We start from the raw sequence: 9,228 nt of genomic DNA, 5'->3' as shown, positions 1-9,228 counted from the left end.
AGTGATTGTGTGTGTTGAGGTTGCACAAACATCGACAGCCCCAATTCCTTCAACCCAGTTCTGTTTCATCACAAGCCCACCTGCCCTTGTCAGACACAGGCCACGCTAATTTTCCTAGAAATATGGTGCTGTGCCTGTGCTTCCTGCCTGGGAAACCTGCCATGGTTTCTGCTACCCCCCTTTGGCAGCAACTCCTCAATGCAGAGCCACCAGGGTGCCCTCCACCTGCCACAACTGTCCTGACAGCTGTCACCCTGGAGGAGGGGCAGCGAGGAGATCCCAGCTGCACAAAGCAGCATTTGAGCAGGTCAAGGTCTGCCCTTGGTGTGTCACTTTGGGCTTCTTTTGCTCTTGCCCTATTGGGGGCTACTCTCTTCCTCCCCCATGTAGTGTTCAAATGTTTCTTCACCTCTTCTGCACCAAATGAACACAACTCTCTCAGGCCCAGAAATCAGTGGGTTGTCCAATCGTGTGAGGTGGGGGTCGATGTGTTCCCTCCACTGTATGTATCTACCTTTCACATCTGGCTGTGGAGTGCAAGGTGAAGCAGTTTTTAAGGAACTCATATCACTGCTTGTACACTTATAAGGCATCCTTATGCTGACAGGAGGCATCTTTTAGGGACGGGGTGGCCCTAGTTGTCTTGGGAGAAACATGGGGACTATGTACCTAACTTTATTCCAAGGTCAGTTGAGGTTTGTAGGGTGCAATGTCCAGGATGCTCTAAAGAAACCACCAAGGCCTCAGTGGCTGAAAGTCCCAAGGGCCCCTACGACTCAGGTGGCCACATGATTCTAGAATTCCTTTAACTGGGGATATCTTCCTCTTGGTGTTCATGAAAGGAGGACATCATATTCGAGGACCTCAGGTACCAAAGCTGGGGCATAAAGTGAATGATTTAAAGCTGGCATCTGTCAGACCAAAGCCTATGATTGCAGTATTTATAATGACGAGGGCCACACTTGGAAGCTGTGCATATGCTGGGGGAGACAATCTCCACCACACTCAGCAACTCACAAAGTGCACCCAAGCCTAATGAACCCATGAGCTCAGACTATGATCTTCATTTTGTATTTCGAATGGTTCCATTTGAAGGTGAAGCTTAGTAACTCATCTTTCACAAACTACTGTTCTTCATAAGCTCAGCATTTCTTTGATCTGAGAATGAATGTACATTTTATCTTGATATTGCCTCCAAATCTCTTTTCTAGAACAGTCATTTAGTAAACAAGATTTGGTATCTAATAGAAAAATACAGGTTGTAAATGAAGTAAATAAGAGATAGATAATTTAGGACATAGTTGATCTGCATATAAACTGAAAGAAAAATGCTGAATCAAATGCCAGGTTGTCACAGTTTTGTTTTAAATTAAAATCATGTTCTCAAAAAGAGAGATGGTCAAGACTCCTGGGGTCCCATCTTGGGCTAAGTTGAGTTTCTACGGTTTCTCAAGATCTTTCTACAGCATCTCAAGAACTTTTCATGCTGAAAGAGATTGCCCTCAAGTCTCTCATGCTTGAATATATTGATCCCTTTTCTGTTGGTGACCCTATTTGGTAGCATATTATTTTAAATATCTATTACTATTAACATCAACTAATAGTTAATTACAAGAGAATTCCTATGGAAGTGCATAAGAGAGTCATATGAATACTAAATGGGTACATTAATAATTGGTGTTATCACAATGAATACAAAATGATTTCATAATGACTGGGAAGGTAACATCTAATAAAAAAGGACTGCTTTTACTTTTATTCACTTGTCTCAGATTTAAAACTCATTCTTGGCCTCCATTCAGAAACCTGAGAGCTTTCCCCTGAAGGTTTCTCAGGAATCAAATGTCCTCAATCAAAATCTAAACAGTGTTACTCATCATCAAGTTAAACTTGAGGGTAAATGTCACTTGATTTCTCTTTACAAAGGGCCCTAGAAACACTAGCTTATTGTCTTTGGTGAATTCAATTTGTTTGTTTATTCATCCAATCAGCCTGTGAACATTCACTGAACATCTATGATGCCTCTGGCATTGTGCTAGGTACAAGGACTGCAAAGAGAATAAGAGAGAACTCTTGTCATTGAGAAAAGTCAAATGGAAGGCGATATGCAAAAATATAATTACAATGATATGTTTCATATGCTATAATAAAGAGAAAAGGCGAAGTGTTGGGAGAGGAGAGAAGTAGCTATTACACTGTCAGGAGTTTTGTGGGGAGGTATCACAGAAAAGGAGACCTCTGAACTGGTCTTTAGTGCCTGGGTAGGATATTAGTAAGTTGATAATGGGTTGAGAGACAGGTCATTTCTAGTAGAAATCTCAGCAGAAGCAGAAGCAGAGAGGCATGAAATTATACAGCCACACAACAGCCAAAGTCCTGAAACATAAAGGTAAAGGGGAAATGTGGAAAGCATCCAGAGAAACATGAGGTGTTACATACTGGGGAACAATGATCCGAATGGCAGCTGACTGTTCATTAGAAGCAAGGAGACTAGAGGACAATAGAATGACTTCTTACCATGTGTAGAAAAAAATCTGTTAACCAGAATGGTATATCTAGCAAAGGTACCTGTCAAGATGAAGATGAAATGAAGACATTTCAGATAAACGAAGACTAACAGAATTTGCTATCAACAGATTTGCATTACAAGGAAGATCATTCTTTATGCTGAAGTAAATGACACCAGATGAGAACTCAGATTTTCAGGAAGAAAAGGAAGAGTGTAAGAAATGGTAAGTGTGGGTAAAAATATATGGAATGCATATTTAAGATATATACATGTACATATACGTACACATATATGCTATATATACACATTTCTTAATTTCTGTAAGGCATAAGGTATTTAAAGCAAAAATTCTACCATTATATTGTGGTACTTATAATACGGACAGATGGATATTTGTGGAAACAATAGCACAAAGGATGAATAGGGCAGTAAATATAATTATATTGCTGTGTGCTTCCAATGTTTTACTCGCAGTAGTATAATATTACCTCTAATTAGATGGTGATAACTTAAAGGTGCACTTGTAATCCCTACAGCAACCTCTAAAAAAATGCAAGAGGTATAGCTAAAATGCCCATGGAAAGATTAAAATGCAATACTAAAAATATTTTATTGACCCAACAGGCAGAGAAGGAAGAACAGAGGCACCAAAGAGATGGACAATAAAAATGATAAAACAGACAAAATGGTGCAACTATGCTTAACCGTATGAATGGGGTGGTGAGTCTTCTCACTGTTACTATTTCTGAATTGCTTCATTATCCCCTAAATGTCTTCCCAGTCCTTTACTCACCTTTGTAACCAGTTCCTTGCATTAAATTTCCTGTGTTTTAAATAGTAGAGTGGTTTAATTTTTTTCTGTTTTGATCCTCACTGATACATATCAAATGCTAAGGGATTGTTTAACTGAATAATGCTGTGATTATAAAATGGTACCTCATGCAGCCAGTAAAACTGATGTAAGACAATATAAAATGATCTGAAAAAGCATCCTGGGAACACTATAGCTAAAAAAACTGTATGCTTGTTTGACAGTAACTTCTAATATTTACCTACATATTAATATTAATTAATTCTGAAGATTATGAGAAATTTTCGCTCTCATCTTTGAAATTTCTATGTATTGATTTTTCTCTGTTGAAAATGAATTATGTTTGCAGTTAGAAAAATGAAATAAAAAGAAGAAATTGGTAAGGATTGTGATCTAAGGCAATTGTAGTAGGGGTGAAGGAGAAATGATGAGGGTTGTGAGACATTTCCAAAGTAGAATTGAGGTGACTTGTGATCAACTGATCACAAAGACACAGCACCATGGAATTAAGGGAAATCCAAAGCTTGGAAAAAGGATGACACATTCTCAGAGAGGAGGAGGAACAAGTGCCTGAAAAGCAATGTCAAATTTTGGTTCATGCTAGCTCCAAACTCAGTGCAGGCCTCCAGAGGCAGCCAGACCTAAGGTTCTGCCACTTTGAAATGAAGTCAGAACCAGAGACACAGATTTCAAAGTTATTAACATCTCGACATAGTAATTAAAGCCAAAGGAATTAATGTGTTAACGCAGGGAAAGGATGTAGCTTCAGAACAAAAGACCAGAAGTACCCCTTTATTTCATGGTAAAACGCCAAGATTTGAGAAGTGGGTGGAGGAGGAGAATCCATCCCCCAAGAGATCGAAGTGAAATATTCAGAAAACCTGGAAGAAAGTCAGGAGATACAGATGTCCTGGATGCTAAGGGAAAAATGTTTCAAGAAGTAAGGGATTGTTAGCAATATCTAATGCTGTAAAGAGATTGTTTAGTGTGCTTATCCTTGGATTTGGCAACTAGGGAACTACTGATTATTTAGTAGAGAGCTATCTCAGCAGTGGTGTGAGCAGAAATTGACTTGTGATAGGGGCAAATGGGTTTCCATTTCTTTGCATATAGTTTTCTTTCTACAAGTGAGAAATAAAGATGGTCCTATCCTGAGAGGGAGTTGGAGAAGAGAAACAGTTTTATGATTTGGGGCACTTATGTTTTATTTTTAAGAAGAGTTTTGAACATGTTTACAGAAGGGAGGGAAGAAGACAAATGAAACGGGAAGATTAAAGATATATGTGTGTGTCTATGTGTGTGCATGTGTGGGGAAAGGTTGTCGGGAGAGAGACTGAAAGAGTTAAAAGTAGCCTGGTCAGATTTGGAGAAGTACAGGGGTATCTTTTTCTCTAACAGAAGTGCAAAGATAGGTTGGGTGGGCATAAAGAAATTCTAGAAACTCCTTATCTGATAGTCTGTATTACTTTGTGGAAAGTGGGTAGCTTCTACTAAGAATGATAGGTAGTGTGAGGTAGGATTTAGAAAGTGTCTTTGAAGGGCCATCAAATTTGGAGCTTATAAAGGGGAGATGATCCCAACTACTCAAGTTTTGTGGCTTTTCTCAAATCATCGTGATCCTAGCTAAATGCTTTCAGCGTTCTTTTTTTTTTTTTTTTTTTTTTTTTTTGCATCATAAACTGTCAGGACCTTAACAGGAAGGCGTGTGCCCTTGTATTCACTTTAGTTGTCTCAGTTTTGCCTTTCTGGTGGGTGATTCACAGAGTCACACATGGTAGGTAAGGTGTAGAGGTGGAGGGTTGGGGGTAAAGGAGGAGTGACAGCTTGTGAGGGGAATGATCTTGGGCTGGCCATTGGTCATGCTAGCCTTGGAAAATCCACCCTTTTTACTCACCCACTTGTTATTTCTTCATCTACTCACCAAATATTTGTTGAGAACCACGGTTTCAGGCACTAGAAATAAAATTCTGAGCATAAGTGGCAAAGTCACTATTCTTGTGAAGTTTAAAATCTCATGGGGGAAGACAGACAAGCATCAGATAACCTCTAAGTACAGACCAAGAGCTACATCAGCTACCTGCTGTGAAGGGGAAGGCCAGGTGCTCTGTGGGTGGCACATGGCCTGTTTTGAGCCCTCAAAAAAGAGGGGCTCAGATGTTGCCCAGGGCACAGCATCTTTTGGAGTTGCCCGGCTGTGTGTGGATGAAGGAAGGCCTCTGAGGACCTTAGTGGAGGCCCCCATGGCCCCCAGTGATTTTCAGATGACAAATCTTTCATGTGTCAGGGCACGTCCCCAAATCTGCACAGCATTGAGCCCTTCTGCTCATTCGGCTGGTGGGAAGGTCAGTCTGAACCCTGCATGGTTGATTTTTTTTTTTTTTTTTTTTAACACTGGGCAGCTGATTTATACTTTCACCCTTTGGCTGTTTCTGTGAAGGAGGAGTTTTAAACATATCCCCAGAATGGCCTCGTGGGTACACCATGGTTTCCTCCAAGAACACTTGGAGGGGTAGGAAAGCGAGAGGTGGGAAACGTACAGGCCGTGAGCAGAAAAGGCAGAATATTCATTCCCAAGTTTGGTCTAAAGTCCATGGTTGACAACTTTCAAGTGATCTCATACTGTATGTTGTGCTGTTTTTGAAATGGGACTGAGAAGATTGAAAAGCAATCCTACAAAGTGTTACCCGTGTTTATCTCAAGGGTGGGATCATCAGGGAGTTTCCGTTTCGTTGTTCTTCTTAATTTCTTGCAAATACTCTATTTTCGTGTACTACTGTGGCAAATAGAAGATAAACAGCAAACGTGATCTTTTCCAAGTGGCGTCTGTTTGGGAGCAGACACACCCTAAGGAGATGTTTCCCTGCTGGTAGCTTCTTTGAGGCGAGTTAGTGTGAATCTCAACCGTGAAGCCCAGCTCAGGGTGCTGGGACGGCAGCCTCCCTCGGTGAGAGCAGCGGGCGGCAGGGATGGAGAAGGCGCCTGTGTCAGGAGATCCGAGGGGCTTCAGGGAACATTCGAGGGAGAAGGTAGTGAGGCTCAGCCCTGCATGCTCTGAAGCCTCCACGTGTGTCAGGTGGGGGGGTGGGGTGGGGCAGGCCTTCCAAAATGACACTTTTGTTTTCAATTAAACATTATCTGCACTGTCCATGGGGCAGAGCTGTGACGTCCAGTGTGTGGAGGGGGCTTGACTGTGAGAGCCTCAGATACCAAGCCTGCAGATTCCTGAAAAAGCTCCGGTTCAAAATTACCAAAGCCTTCCGGGTCAGGCTCTGGAAGGCAGTCAGGCTCCGGAAGTCAAGTTCCGGAAGTCAGTAAGGCCTCGGAAGTCAAGTCCTGGAAATTGGCCTTGCAATCATTAGGTGGAGATATTGTTTGCTCTGTGCTCAGGTTTGTCATCCTCCTTAAATTCAAAGGAGATAGAAGCTGCAAATACTTGTCAGAGTTTAGGTGTGATCGGAAAGGAATTTTAAGAAACGGTTATTATGTTTCAGACAGCAGCAGTCTCCCTCATGATGCGGGAAGGCAATGTGGGAGGGAAGCCCTCTGGGGGCTTGATTCAGCTTGGCAAGTGTGAGAGAGCACCCGATGAACTTCTCGTAGGTATGCAGAAAAGAGCAGACCCAAATCCAGACAGAATCTTCTTTTCATGTTGGTGGATGGGGGTGGGGAGGAGTGGGCACACGCGTCCAGTCATAGGCATTCCAGAGATTAAAAATGCAGGAGCAGAGGAGGAAAATTGGAGAGATTTTAAACATCAGGAAATGTCTGCATGGGCTATTATATAGTCTTTGGAGGAGGTGGAGAGAGTCCCCGCGCGACCCCTTCGCTGCTACCAGCCAGCCTCATCGTAAAGGGACTTGAGAGCAGCCAAGGGGAGGAGTATTTACAGGTCCCGCATTGGTCGAAAGGCGGAGGCGAGCAGGATGCGGCTTTCTTTCTGGGCCTTGCGTTTCACAGTGAGGATTTTAACACTAATCCTGGTAAAGCCTGCATATCAGCGGGGAGTCAGGGTAAAACAATCTAAAATGTGGCCCTTCCCATTGAATAACCTGTGACCTTATAGCAATTGAACTATTGGCTGCCATCACCGCAAGTTAATAACCTATTTTATAGAACGGAGCCTACAGACTCTGTTTTAAATGGCTGTGGTTTTTTTTTTCTTTCTTTTCTTTTCTTTTTTTTTTTTTTTTTTTAACAACATTCCTGCAGAAGTCCCCGGAGTGAGACTCAGGACAATATTAAATCCAATGAATCACGCAGCTTTCAGGAGGGCAGAGCAGCACGCTGCAGAGCAGCACTGAATGATGGCTCGGCCTGGCATCCCTGGTGGCAGCAGTGGCCGCACCAGGCACCGTGTTCTCATTCAACAAAGACTCAGGTTAGTGAGGGAGATGCCTGTGCCAAATTTCCCTTCCCTCTTTTTCAAGTTTCCGGATGTTGTGTAATTCTTTTTTGCAGCATTCAGTTCTGCAAGGAGCCTAGTGAATGCTTCCATCAATGGACTATGCAAGGCATCTGGACAAGCAGTTGCCTCATGGTCTGTATACAATTCGTTAATTTGAAAATTACTCCCTGTGACTGTACCTTGCTCTCAGGTCAGACCAAACTAACTCCAGGGAGTCTCATGGTCGGGGCAGGGTACCTGTGTGGGTTTACTTTGACTGTGCTGTGCTTGCCTGGGCCTGATCAAAACCTGCCCTCGAGCTCTTGGGGAATTCTGCTCTACTCCTTACCACCTACTGGCTTGCTTGTGTGAGAGCCCTAAAGGCCATGCTCCCCAAAGTGGGCCTTGAAGACTGGGCTGGCCAAGGGGCCTGGTGCTCCAGAAATTTACTAGAGCACTCAGCTCATTTGGGTGGTAAGTTGCTCATAGGACTTATGATTGTGCTCATAGGATGTAGTTAGAATGTCTAGTATGTCTGCCCAAGTGGATGAGGACCCTGGGGGAAGGAACAGAAGCTTTAAGGCCTTGATGCTCCCAGGATAGTTCAAACACAGGCAAGGCCAGCAGCATTGTCGTGGATTTGTTAGAATTGTACAATCTCTGGCCTCACCCAGACCTGTGAATCAGAATCTGCGTTTAACTAGGTGATTTCTGAGAAGTGCTGCTTTTTAAAACTCATCTAAAGTTGGGCAAAGTTAGGCATCCCTGCCCCTGATTTGTCGTGTGTGGCTGCAGTAGGGGCATCCTTGCCTCGCCCTGGTTTGCCGACTTCCTATGGAGGGGATACAGCCTACATAGCCCATTTCTCAAATGCCCATTTCTCCAAACGCTCTCCCAGCTGTGACTCATTTGTGTGTCAGGTCTTCGAGTGATGACTCAATATTGAGAAACCCCTTCATAAAGTGTGTCCTTGTGGTCTGATGATGCCATATGCAGTGCTGATGGGACTGATTCATCAGTGATGTGGGGAGATTAATCCCACTCAACCCTTTGTGGGAAGCACTCAAGCTGGCTTCACGGAGCTTTGTGTTGACAGAGCTGAGTCTCTCCTCTCCAAACGCCTGTTGGGAAGTGCAGGTAGCGCAGATGCAGCCTGGGCGTGTCCTCTGGGTGGGACTAGATCCTTCATGGGAGGACTGAGGAATGTGAACCTGGGGCCTGGATTGTCATTGGCGTCACTGCTTCTGAGTGCCTCCATTTCAGTGTACCCAGGATTCATCTCCTAGTCTGGCAGTGAAGGAGCCTGCCATGTTTTGGTTTGGTGCCTTGCCACCTCTGCATGTGTGAAGAGAAGAACACTACAGTGACAAATGAGATGAAAAATGGCTTCCAAGAACTTGATTCAAAGAATGGTAACAGGTCCCCTTCCATAAGCTGGTTTCTTTGTGAACACCATCCATTCATTGTTGACCTCACTGGGTTCACGTGTGATGCAGGGCAATGGGATGGGGACATGACTGTGGG

Source organism: Nomascus leucogenys, chromosome 4, assembly GCF_006542625.1.
Source record: "Nomascus leucogenys isolate Asia chromosome 4, Asia_NLE_v1, whole genome shotgun sequence".
Classification (NCBI taxonomy): Eukaryota; Metazoa; Chordata; class Mammalia; order Primates; family Hylobatidae; genus Nomascus; species Nomascus leucogenys.
This window is presented reverse-complemented; position numbering follows the sequence as displayed.